Below are 14,071 nucleotides of genomic sequence, written 5' to 3' on the forward strand. Positions count from 1 at the left end.
TCATTTATTTTAAAAAATCAGTTTTAGATATCAAGTGCTCAATGTATCAAAAATAAAATTAAAACTCTCCATGCTGAATTGTAAGACAAACGTTAGCCAACTGCAGAAATATGAACCTTGCTTCACACGAACACACTAATCTACTAAACGCAATGTGGTATCCTGACTTGGGTCATGGAACAGAAAAAGGACGGTAGTGGAAGAACAAAACTGGTGAAATCAGAATAAAGTCTGGAGTTCAGTTAACACTAATGTTAACCTCTAGTTCTGATAAAGACATTAGCATTATGTCAGATGGAACAATCAAGAAACCTAGATAAAGGGTATATGGGAATTCGACAGTTTGCAATTTTTCTATATATCTAAAACTACTCCAAAATAAGGTCTTAAAAAAAAAAATGAACACTAACCTAAAATACAATGTCTTGAAATACCTAGCCATGTAGATAGACAAAGATAATCGTTCTAATTGAGAAATTTAAGAGATGATTCAGTGTGTCTGTTAAACAAATTGCTTGATTTAAACAAATTCCTGGAGGTCCAGTGGTTAAGACTCTGCACTTTCACTGCTGAGGGCCCGGTTTCAATTCCTGGTTGGGGTACTAAGATCCCAGAGGCCGCGCAAAAGAGCCAAAAAATAAGTAAATAAATAAACTAACAAATTCCTGTTTCTTACACTGAAATTTTACTTAAATATTTCCTTACATTTCGCATTACAAATTTAATAATTAAAACATAATAGAACATAACAAACCTATCTAGGAAGTATTTCGAGAGGCTAATGATATGCATGTATGCAACTGAATTGATGCTATTAACTTGGGAATACATACATGCTAAAATCAGAAATTACTTATGGGTTCACAGTCACACCTCAAGTTTGCAGACAATAGGATGTATCCAGCTAAGTCAAATTGGATAATTTGCTTAATTCAAAATTACTCATTTATTCATGTATTTATCAAGTATCTACTATGAAGTACTATCAAAAAAAAAAAAAAGTACCATCATAAGTATACCAGTGAAACAAACCCCAGTCTCAAATTCAAGGAACTCATAATCCAAAATCAAGTATGGACATATAAACAAATACAACATATAAACATCACAACAAAATATGAAAGTGTCATACTGAAGGGCTCTCAGTACCACAGAGAAAGGTAAAATCCATGAGGCCAAGAAAGGCTAAGCAGGTGACATGTGAGATTGGTCCTAAAGGTCCAGAGGCTACTCCAGGCAAAAGAACAGCAGGTGCTAATTATGAATGCCAGAGTTTGGTCCTAATGGACCATTTAGAAAGACTCAGAATACAACTAAAAATAATTATCAGTACTAACACCCTGAATAAAATTTAATCTGAGTCCAGAGATACTTCCCACTTGCTTCATCTGTCACTCAGAGAACTATACTGCAGCCAAATTTCATTTACACTGATAAAACCAGTGTATATTGTTTTCTAAGTGTTTCGTGTATGAATAGAATGCAAAAAGATTTAGAAAACACCAACAGGGGAAAAAAATTACGCTTCTACCAAAATCCCCTTTAAATTAAGAGCAAACTAAAATTGACTACCACAACTTCTCAAAAACATCCTGAAAGTAAAACTATGCATTTTATCATATCTTCCTTAAAAACTGCACAGAATAAGCCTACCAATAAGTCACTAAAGCTATAGAAGGCACGTGCACACGCGCGCGCGTGTATGAGTATGTTGGTGGGGGAACAAATATATATCAGGAGATTATAAAATCTATGAAGAATAATTAAACACTGTAATAGTGATGGGAGAAGGAGAGCATTCTATGTAAGACAGTAAATGAAGGCCTTGCTAATAAGGGCAACAGGTGAGCCAAAACCTGAAATGAGGGAGTGATCCACGCATAAATGGGGAACAGCAATTCAGGCAAAGACCTAAATGCAAAGGCACTGAGAATGGAACTGCTTGTTGCCTTCCGACCCCTACACCACAGATTGAATGAAGCTGTCAATTCATCAGGCATGCTCACTATTAGCAAATTTCTAACAGGCAATAGTAGGAGCAGTAGGAAAAAAAAAGGTACCACTACTAAAACAATGATAATATATAAGACTTAATGTGCTCTAACTTCAGGCCAGGCAACGGTCGACATGCTTTACATTAGTTCTCCATCAGAGCATCAGAGGTGATTAAGCCTCTCCAGAGGACATGTGGCTTAATTCGAAAATGGAGACATTTTTGGTCATCAAAACTGGAGAGCATGCTACTGGCATCTAGTAAACATACTACAACGCACTAGGAAAGCCCCACCACAAAGAATTAGCCAGCCAAAAAACAGTGCTGAGGTTAAGAAACTCTGCTCTACATTTATTAATTTATTTCTCACAACAATGCTATATTATAATCTTGATTATACAAAAATAAATAAAACTGGAATCAGAGAGGTTAAATTACTTGCTATAGTAAGTGGTGGAGCTGAAATCTGAACGCAAAAATTTTCATTCAAAAGTCAATGCAGGACTTCCCTGGCGGCGCAGTGGTTGAGAGTCTGCCTGCCGATGCAGGGGACGCGGGTTCGTGCCCCGGTCCGGGAAGATCCCACATGCCGCGGAGCGGCTGGGCCTGTGAGCCGTGGCCGCTGAGCCTGCATGTCCAGCCTGTGCTCTGCAACGGGAGAGGCCACAACAGTGAGAGGCCCGCGTACCGCAAAAAAAAAAAAAAAAAGTCAATGCACTTACCACTGCCCTGCATTATCTCTTCACACAGTTAAATTCACTATTTATTATGTGCCAGGCACCGTGCTAACTTAAATGTATAATGTCATTAAACTTCACAGCCACACAATTAAGCAGCTATTATTATTATTTTCAATTTATAAGAGAAAAGCTAAAGCTTAGCAAAGTTACACCCAATATTACAGAATAAATAAATGACAAAGCAAGAACTCAAATCCGCTGACACAAAGGTCAGTTCTTCACCACCATGATATAACAATGTTAAAGATGAGTAAGTTATCCTTCCAAGACAAAGTCAAGGAAAATCACTAAATGGTTAAGACGTGTGGTATAACACATTTCTAAAAAGTACAATTCTAGAAGCAATGCAACCCCATCACCTGCTCTACACACCCATTTCAAATTCTGGTCCAGTTTCATTGGTTAGAATCTACTGGCAAGACTACATAAGAAAAAAACAAGGATCGTTAACTGTGTTCCTGAATTTATCAGGTAAAAAGAATATATAAGAATCCAAGATGACTGCCATACTAAGACCAAAGCAGACCTAAAAACCTAGAAAAAGAGCTATCGAGTACAAGTTGAGACTGGCGAAAGCAGAATTACTTAGCTATTAGTATGAAAATTACCTTCAAAGTTTACAACCATTCCCTATTGTCATTATGAGAGGCTCTAGCAGTTTGGATTAACCACAGAAACAGTACAAGTCATCAACACTATGGCCTAAGTAATAACAGACCAAGCTAACATGTACTGAGCATGTACTATGTGCCAGGCCCTGTGCTAACTATACTGTGTGCGAATCTCATCAGTTTCTCACAACAACCCTGTGAGGTAGGTGCAATTATTACTTCTATTTTGCAGAGGAGCAAACTGAGGCCCAGACCATTGTGTAGGTCACACACCCAGGACAGATGTACCTCAAAGATACCGCAGTGTCGGTTCCAGACCACCACAATAGTGAATATTGCATGCAATAAAGCAAGTCACACCAATCTTTTGGTTTCCCAGCGCATATAAAAGCTATGTTTCCAATATACTGTAGTCTATTAAGTATGCAATAGCATTATGTCTAAAAAAACAATGTACAAAACTTAGTTAAAAATACTTTATTGCTAAAAAATGCTAACCATCATGTGAGCCTTCGGCAAGCTGTAATCGTCTTGCTGGTGGAGGGTCCTGCCTCGATGCTGGTGGCGCTGACGGATCAGGGTGGTGGCTGCTCAAGGCTGGCACAGCTGTGGCAATTTCTTGAAACCAGAAGACAATGAAGTCTGCTGCAATGACTGACTCTTCCTTCCACAATGTCTCTACAGCACGACACACTGTTTGACAGCATGCTACCCACTGCAGTACTTCTTTCAAAATTGGAGTCAGTCTTCTCAAACCCTGTAGCTGCTTTATCAATTAAGTTTATGCAATATCTAAATCCTTTGCTGTCATTTCAACAGTCTTCACAGCATCTTCACCAGGAGTAGATTTCTTCTCAAGAAACCACTGTCTTTGCTCATCCGTAAGAAGCAACACCTCACCCATTCAAATTTTATCATGAGACTGCAGTAGTTCAGTCACGTCTTCAGGCTCCACTCCTAATTCTGGTCCTCTTGCTACTGCCACAACTACAATTACTTCTCCCACTGAAGCTCTGAAACCTTCAAAGTTATCCATGAGGACTGGAATCAACTTCTTCCAAACTCCTGTGTATCCTGATATTTTGACCTCTTCCCATGAATCACGATGTTCTTAATGGCATCTAGAATGGTGAATCCTTTCCAGAAGGTTTTCAACTAACTCTGCCCAGATCCCTCAGAGGAATCAGTATCTATGGCAGCTATAGCCTTACAAAATGTATTTCTTAAAAAATAAGACTTGAAAGTTGAAGTGACTCCTTGATCCATGGGCTGCAGAATGGATGTTGTGTGAGCAGGCATGAAAACCATTCATCCCACTGTCCATCTCCATCAGAGCTCTTGGGTGACCAGGTGCATTGTCAGTCAGCAGTAATATATATATATATATATATATATATATATATATATATATATATATATATATATATTTTTTTTTTTTTTTTTTTTTTTTTTTTTTGCGGGCCTCTCACTGTTGTGGCCTCTCCCGTTGCGGATCACAGGCTCCGGACGCACAGGCTCAGCGGCCATGGCTCACGGGCACAGCCGCTCCGTGGCATGTGGGATCTTCCCGGACCGGGGCACGAACCCGTGTCCTCTGCATCGGCAGGCAGACTCTCAACCACTGCGCCACCAGGGAAGCCCACCAGTGATATTTTGAAAGGAATCTTTTCTTCTGAGAGTAGGTCAACAGTGAGCTTAGAATATTCAGTAAACCATGTTGTAAAGAGATGTGCTGTCATGCAGGCTTTCTTGTTCCATTTACAGAGCACAGGCAGAGTAGATTTAGCATAATTTTTAAGGGCCCTAGCATTTTCAGAATGGTGAATGAGCACAGGCTTCAACTTGAAGTCACCAGCTGCAACAGCCCCTAACTGGAGAGCCAGCCTGTCCTTTGAAACGAGGCACTGACTTCTCCTCTCTAGCTATGAACATCCTAGATGGCATCTTCTTCCAATAGAAGGCTGTTTTCACTAAATTGAAAACCTGTTGTTTAAGGTAGCCACCCTCATGAATTATCTTAGCTAGATCTTCTGGATAACTTGCTGCAGCTTCTATATCAGCACTTGCTGCTTCACCTTGCATTTCTATGTCACAGAAATGACTTCTTTCCTTAAACCTCATGAACCAACCTCTGCTAACTTCAAGCTTTCCTTCTGTATCTTCCCACCTCTCTCAACCTTCACAAGATTGAAGAGAGTTAATAAGGCCTTGCTCTGGATTAGACTTTGGGTTAAGAGAATGTTGTGGCTGCTTTGATCGTCTTTCCAGACTACTAAAACTTTCTCCGTAACAGCAGTAAGGCTGTTTCACTTTCTTCATTCATGTGTTCACTGCAATAGCATGTTTAATTTCCTTCAAGAACTTTTCATTTGCATCGACAACTTGGCTATCTGTTTGCCACAAGCGGCCGAGCTTTTGGCCTGTCTCGGCTTCCAACATGCCTTCCTCACTAAGCTTCATCATTTCTAACTTTTGATTTAAAGTGAGAGACACCGACTCTTCCTTTCACTTGGACACTTACTGGCCATTGTAGAGTTATTAATTGAGTTATTAATTGGCCTAATTTCAATATTGTTGCACCTCAAGGAACAGGGAGGCGCAAGGAGAGGGAGAGAGACAGGGAAAAGCTAGTCGGTGGAGCAGTCAGAACACACACAACATTTACAATTAAGTTCACCATCTTCAGAGCTGTGATTTGTGGTGCCCCAAAATAATGACAATAGCAACATCAACACCGATCACAAAACACCATAACAAATATAGTAATAATGCAAAAGTTTGAAATATAGTGAGAATAACCAAAATGTGACAGAGAAGACTCAAAGTGAGCAAATGCTGTTTAAAAAATGGGCGGCGGCAATAGATTTGCTCCATGCTTGATTGCCACAAACCTTCAATTTGTAAAAAACGCAGTATCTGCCAAGCACAATACAAGAGGTATGCCTGTATACCCAAACTGGAATCCAGGCAGTGAGATTCCTGAGCCTGCACTTCTAAACTACTATACTTTATGCAGTCTACATTCATAACACATATCAAAATACTGGAAACAAAGTGACATGCCCACTTCCAAAATAAATTGGGAAATATGCACTTAGCCACTCTCCACATTTAAAAATAAAATGGCTGTCCTCAGTGTGTATAGAAAAAAACATCAGTTTGGAAGTGATCAACCACAAACTTCACAATTTATTTTCAAAAACTACAGTTTTAGAATGGTTTCATGTGGCCATCTCACACAAATTATGAGTGAAATAAAACTTTAGTTTTTCTGTACAATCTACTATGCCATTCAAAATTTTCCTAATAAAGTTAGACTGTGCCAGAAGATAAAACTTCAGGATACTATTTTGAAGTTTTTGCTTAACTATTTCTCTCCATCCTCTCTCCATTATACAAACGATCATAAAAATTTTAATCCCGACCATTAAAAAATGATCTATATTAAATACACGATGCATGGCCATAATTGTCCAGTCTATACATTTGGCACTTCCTCACACAATGTGTTTTGTAACTCTTGAAATATCTTCCTCTTTTAAATCTAATACAGTGATTTAACATCTCATGTCTGAATCTGGTTTCTCAACCTAGATTATGTTCCTTGAGCATACAAACAGCACCTGGGTCTCAAATATTTTGAATCAAATCAATACTGTCAATATCATTCGCTGTGTAATCAAAGGGCAACATTAAAAGAGAAGCTTTTTACTGTTCTTAAAAATGCAACAGCATCAGAAATGTGTTAACAATTTGCCAAGTCATTTTTTTGTAGTTAAAAAATAAATTGTCTATGCTTCTGAAAAGATACTCCAGGATTCTCAGAGGGTGCTCAAAGAAGAAATGAAAGAAATAGAGCCCAAAATGTACTGTTGCAGAAAAGAAATCCAGCAACCACGTGTCCAAAAGAATTGATGAGATGTAGATGAACAAAAATATTTAGAAGTCAGAAGTCCAAGAACCTTGCACTCCCTGACACTGTGTGGTGGTAATCCACAAACCTGAAATGCTAATCAATAAACCTCATTTCTTCATTAAATATAATAAAGATCTTACCTCCAGACAAAAATTAAGTAAAAAAGGTTTTGTGAGAAATCTGTGTAAAGAAAAAAATAATAAAAAATAACACATTTAAGAAAGCAAAATGTATCAAAAAGGCAAGCACCAAGTTACCATGTCAAGGAAGATAACCATTATCTATATTTTAGTACCCCCAAACTAACTTTTATCAAAAAGTTTTATTAACATGCTATTATATGTCAAAAATTATCAACCTTCCCTGATTTCAATACTCAATACAATCCAAATTTTAATATTATGGTCTTAAATGATTAATATAAAGACAACTTTCTTTCCATTTTTCTATCCTGAAAGTTGCTTCGGACCAAAGTTATTTTTCACCTACATTTACACAAACCACTTCTCATAGATTTGACTTATCTGAACATGCAACAGATGAGTATATCACAGGATCAGCTAGACAGTTATCTGAGGTCTATCCCAACAGCAGAGAATGCATAACTAATTCAGTGTGATCGATAAGGAAGTTCACTATCCTCCCAAAGGATGCAAAAGCAGTATAATAAATTATATTTTCAAGCTCTTCAGTAAATGGACCTACAAAACATGCACGGAACAGGGGGAAACTTGTCCCATCACTAACTCATGTGTTATCCTTCTCACAAGTCTCCCATACAGCTACCAAACAAAGCTTTAACTCTAAGGCTGTAGTTCTGCATACTTAACAACTGGCTCACTTCAGTTGAGTGGATGTCTTTCTGCTGCTAAGGAACTGACTGAACTGTGTGTGGCTTCATCAGCGCAATGATAGCTATTAAAAGTACTTCCTTAAATTCTGTTACTGTCATGGGGAAATGGAGTATATATTTTAAAGTAGTGATGATGCAGATGCTGATGGAGAGAAAATTCATTATCATAATATATGGCCAGTAAAGAGAACTGGGGAGAAATAATAATAAATTAAGAAACGTCTAAGTGGTAATGACGGTTAAGTAATCACTATCTGAAACAATAATCTTCACAAGACAACACCTTTTATGCTCTGGAATGAAGAGACAAATTCAAAAACAAGAATGCTGCAAAGATTTCCTGGTTCTTTGACTAGTGTCTCTACCACAGAAACACATCTACCAACATTTTCACAATCCCAAACACTTCATTCAAGAATCAAAAAATGGTAGGTAATGAGTAAGTAATGGAGACACAGTTTTGGAAGATCTCAAACAACCAGTTTAGAAAAGCGAAGACGAGTTAAAACCCAAAACAGTAACTAACTATAACAATGTACTATTTAAGCACTCCCTAAGTAGCTAACTGTATCTCCACCCCCCATCCCAAAATAACGTGGTAAAGTTCGTATTTGCTAAGGCTCAGCTACCGATGTTTCATTTTAAATTAAGCATCTCTACATGTGATGAAGATCAAAATGAGGAAGCTATTAAGTCGTTGTTGTCACTTAAATTAATGACTATTCACGACCATGTTCTGCAAACGATTCCTGAGCAGCACCAATAATCACACACTCAAATTACTTCGAATCACGGTCTTCGAGAAACAGCATTTAAAAACTCAAAGATAGGGAAAAAGTCATCGGACCCGGCAATACACAGGTGGGGAAAAGAAGGGGCACTGGACTGTGCGCGGTACCAACATTCCCTCCCTTTCTCCCTCCTCCCCGCCCCCCGGGTCAGGTGATCAGTTATTTAGCACCATGAACACCCACGTATCGACAAGTGGCTCATTAAATTACACGTATTATCGAAGGCCAGATTCCTGGCTTCTCATTTCAAACTATGCAAAAGGAGTCGACAGTTTGGGTCCCGAGCACAAAAGCGCGCGGTCGCAGGAGGGTGGATGGAGTGCCGACTCCTCGTCCCCACCAGCGGGCACCCGGCTCGGCTTCGCGGCCAAGGCCAGCGCCGGCTGACGGGCCGGGGCCCAAAGCTCGATGCTGAAGGGCCGGGTCGGGGCCTGCGGGCTGGGCCTCCCCGGCAGCGCCCGCCGTGCCGCCCGGCCTGCGCGCCCGCGCGGCGGCGCACTCACCCCGAGGCCCGGGCGCGGAGCCGGCGGGGAGGCCGCGGCCCCGGCCCTCCGCCCGGCGGCCCCGCCACAGCGGCCCAAACGGTCCCGGGCGGCAGAGGTGGCGCAGGCGGGCCGAGGGCGGCGCGCGAGAAGCCGAGGGGCGCCTTCCCGCTGCTTCCCGCTGCGCGGGAGGAAGGCGCGGAGTGCGGCCGCGGGAGGGCGGGAGGCCGCGGAGGCGCGGGGCTGGGGTTGGGGGAGGGGAGGGCCGCCCGTCGCCCGGCCGCGGCCGCGCCGCAACTCACCAGCTCCGCCGACGAGCGCTACCACTGGCAGCGAGAGGAAGATGGTGGCCGCGCCGCCGCGGAGGAGGGGGCCGGCTGCGCCGAGAGGGGGTACGCGCAGGACGCAGGCGTCGCTGCCACAACCTCTGCTTCCTCCCAGCCCGGGCGGCCACTGCGGACCACGCCGTCCCGTCTTCCGCGCCGCCCTCCCTATCCTCGTTGCAGCCGCCGCCGCCCAGGGCCCGAGGGTCGCTCGCCTCGTGGGGACCGTGCGGTGGCGCGAGACCCCGCAGCCATCGGCGTGCGGCGACGGCGCGGGGGCTGGAGCGGGGTCGCGTCACGTGACCGCACTGTTTACCGTTCCGGGGCCGCGCCGCGCCTGCGCGCTGCGAGCCTCCCGGGCTTCCGAGGGCGCGGCACCGCCCGCGGGCCAGGGCTGAGGCTACACACAGTTGCTTTTTCTCGGTTGTAGTAACAGCTAAAGCTTCCTGCTTAATGTGAAATTGATGGGCAGATCTGCTCCCCCTTCGGTGCTTTTTACGAATTGGGTGTGTGTTCCAGAATGGCGGGCGATGGTGGCGCGGACTGAGCCCCTTGCCCAGGAATCCCTGCGGGCTTTGCACCGCAGTCCCGTCGTGAATCGCCTCGCCCTCGTCGTTCCCCTGTTAGCAAGCCGGTCTGCGTTCAGGACTCAAGCTGCCTCCTCCAAGAAATGTTCCCGATCTAAGTCAGCAGTTCTCAAATGTGGCCAGAGGATCTCCGGAGGGGCCCCCAAGCCCTTTCAGAGGGTCTCCAGTTCTTTTGCAATTGCATGTGTATAAGGCCCAATTTTCTTCATCTCCCTCAACCGAAACAACGTGTAGCAACCGATTTAAGGCAGAAGCAGAAAGGAGAATCCAGCCATCCTCCGTGAAGCCCGACAAATGCAGATATTTGCAAAAATTTTTAAACAATGCCACTCTTTCATTAAATTTTGTTGGTAAATGTATTTTTCATAATAAATATTTATGGTAACAATGAATTTCGGGGTTTTTTATTGTTCTTAGGTTTAATTTCTAAGACGGTAAATATCAATACATATCACTAACCCATATAAACAAAAACTCTTGGAAGTCCCTCAGTAATTTTTAAGAGCGAAGAGGGGTTCTGAGACCAAAAAGTTTGAAAACCACTGGTTTAGGTTATGTGCCTCCACAGCAGCTTGGGCAGACCTCTATCTCAGCCCTTAACAAGCACTGCCGGGTAATTGTTGCTAGTCATTCCCCAGAACAAGATGAGCCCCTTAAGGACCAGGAATGTCTCCTAACTGCAGGGACCATGACAGTACCCACTAAAAAATGATAGCCAGCCAACACCTGCCGTGCTCTTCTAAAACCTTTACTTGTTGATTTAAGCCTCAAGCCAGCAGCAGGCCGCATTGTAGGATGCAGTGCCAAGTAGAATAATAGCTCACAGGCATGTGGTGAAGATCTGTTCTTTACTCTCTCTGGTCTTGTGGCATTTCAAGCACTCTCCAAAACAAATGCTCTTCCACATAGGAGGTTTAGATTTTCCTAATTCTGGAATCCTAGAATTCAATCCCCTGTCTTGATTCATCAATCCCTCAGAACCTTGCTTTACAATCTCTCTTTTTTAAAGTGTTTTTCTGAGAAAGGAGAATAGAAATGAATAGTCAAGGGTTTTTTTCACTTGCAATGTCTAGGATGAATTGCAAAACTAAATCTATCTTTATCTTTACTCTTCTCCTGGACCTCAATGTAAAATTTGCAAAAGTCATTAGAAAAGAATAAGATTATTGTCAGAAACAAAATTCCACCCTAAAGGAATTCAATACAGTAGAGCTTGAATGGAAAATCATTAGACGGAAAATCCCCTTAGAGGAGCTGGGGGAATACCTATCTTGTTAGAGAAATTTTCATAAATTTATGAAAAAACAAAATGGAAGTAAAAAATATAGGAACCATAAGCCTGTCACATTTACAAAAAAAAATTATATCCTTAAAAAGCCAACCAGCTTGCCACAGAGCATGATGTTTTAACTCTGTTATTTTGAACCAGCCAAGAACCCAGGTTCACATTTGTCTTGCTTTTTGCATCCAGATGTAAACACAAACTATGTCTCTTTTACCCAATCCATAGAAAGGTTACTAGAAGAAAGGGCCAGCATAATAATACTGGGAACAGCTCTAACTTAATGCAGGATGCTGTTTTAGTTAAAAGACGTTTTGAAAAATCAGATTGTATTGGTAATATTGAAAACTACAAATTAATTTAGGAAAATTAAATATGATAGAAAACAAGACAACTAACAATAGCAAAAACTGACAGTACATTTATAATTGACTATAAAGAAATGAAAGAATGAAAACTGACAAAATTTGGGTCTTGCAAAATTGAGCCTGGCAGAAAGTGCGGCCATGGAAGACAGCTCACGATGCAGATATGAAGGTTAATTTTGGCATAAAAAATGCTTGTCATCACTAAAACACTGATCCCTACAGTATCATCAGAGTAAAGATGGGGAAAAATTGAAAGAGTTAACTGCAATGAACAGAAAATCAGTAAAAATATTAAATTTATTTAATGGGGTTTTCTCTGGAAAATACTTTCTATACACCAGACACACTTTCAAGTTAGTTTAAGAGAGGTGTAAATGTTTTCATTCCTAAACATGGGATCAAAACAGTGGGGTTAAAATATCCTGAACTCATTTTACTGAGATCATAATGGAATTTAGAGGCTTCGTCCAGAACACCGTGCACCTCATGATTGACGGGCTTGCTCCCTTCCCACACTTTCTCTGCCTGCTTTATTCAGAAAGATGGCTCCCAGCCACTCAGGCTTTCAGCAGCAAACAATGGGTGAAGAGGAATTGCATGCCTCATCCCAGGGTGAATAATTTGCACAGCATACCAGAGTTCAGGGAGATCTAGAGAGCGTGGGTCAAACAATACCATAAAGCTTTTCCATGCACCAGTACTGCACAGGGTATAAAAGAAGCTTTGCACACTTCAGTAACTCTAAGGTACAAGGAAGGAGCAAAGAGAGACGTGAGACACCAGTTTTCTAACCAGTTGTGTCCTTAACGATCCATATGACTTACCTCTCCCAACCCCTCTACAATACTCTCCCTGCCAACCCACAGCTATTACATTTATTTGGTCCTTTTTTTAATCCATTCCATTATGCACCCCCAGTGGGTTTCAGAAATAAAAAGCTTTCTTCCTGGCCTCAAGGAACTCAGAAGAGTGAGAAAGATGGGCCAGCGGACAATTACACTGCAATCTGGTAAATGTTTTGACAGCAGGTGGCACATGAGACATGTATTCGTGCTCTACCTGGCCCGGAGTGGGCAGGGGGCATTTCTGACAGAGGGGATGCCTTCCAGGGCAAGAAAGTACCAGAGAATCTGCTGCGTTTCAGGAGCTGCAAATGATTCATTACCTGGTTGGACATATTGTAGCCATGAAAATAATTAAAATTCTTTTAACAAAGAAGGTGTGATAATGTCCCTCAGTGACAATGTCACCTCCCTACTTGAAATCTTTCCATGGTTCTCCGAAATAAAAAGAATAAAATTCAATATGGCCATCAAGATCCTGTAGGATTGGTCCTTCTCCAGCTCCTCAGCCTCCTCTCTCCCTATTCTCTGCTTTTATCATTTATGATACAGCAACATATAATTTCTTGCTGTTTCCTACATACACCCATACTGTCCCTCAACCTGAAGTCTTTGCTCCTGCTGTTACCTCTGACAAGAATGCCCTCCTCCCAACTGACCCCAAACATCCCCACAATTCCTCCCACCACTTTATCTAGATCGCTTCTTCATCCTTTTAAGATGCAGTTCAATGATAATTGTCTGAATCCATCACACTTAATGGTGAAACATTAGAAGCATCCTCACTCAAGCCAGGGATGAGCAAGGCTCCTACTATGACCACTGTTATTCAATATTAGCCAATACAAAAATGCCAGAAAAGAAAGAATACATAGATATAGGAAAAGAAAAGACACAATGACAGGTATTTGCATATGACATAACTGCCTACCAAAGAGAATCAATTAAATGACTACTAGCAAAAAGGAGTTGCCTGAGTACTAGGCCAGTTATTAAAAAATCAGTAAAAAATATTAATAGCTTTCCCATTAACAGCAAATGCCAATTATAATACAATTGGGAAAATAAATTCCAACAAAAATATATAACACTTAACCTAAGGAGAAAAAAATGTGCATTTTTTTCATGTATGCAGAAAAAGAAAAACTATACTTAAAAGGAAACCTGACCCAGAGTAGCCAAAACTATATTGAAAAAAGAAGAAGAAAGTGGGAAGACACACACTTCCCAACTTTAAAACTTACTATGAAGCAACAGTAATCAAGATAGTGTGATACTGACAT

At 41.5% G+C, this 14,071-nt stretch overlaps 1 protein-coding gene across 5 annotated transcripts in view; it reads right to left on the reverse strand.

Annotated features, from left to right (window-relative positions):
* Positions 1-10,037, reverse strand: part of PHF3 (PHD finger protein 3) — a 99,845-nt gene extending 89,808 nt beyond the window's left edge. For 2 of the 5 annotated variants that reach the window (XM_081250778.1, XM_081250776.1), the window contains exon 1: positions 9,689-10,037. The gene's annotated coding sequence lies outside the window, so the exon portion shown is untranslated. Of the gene's footprint in view, positions 1-9,407; positions 9,427-9,688 lie in introns of those variants that run through there. The other 3 variants (XM_081250779.1, XM_081250782.1, XM_081250777.1) reach the window with 3 other exon arrangements.
* Between the last annotated feature and the right edge of the window lie 4,034 nt (positions 10,038-14,071).

Source organism: Mesoplodon bidens (assembly GCF_964165515.1).
Source record: "Mesoplodon bidens genome assembly, chromosome: 12".
Classification (NCBI taxonomy): Eukaryota; Metazoa; Chordata; class Mammalia; order Artiodactyla; family Ziphiidae; genus Mesoplodon; species Mesoplodon bidens.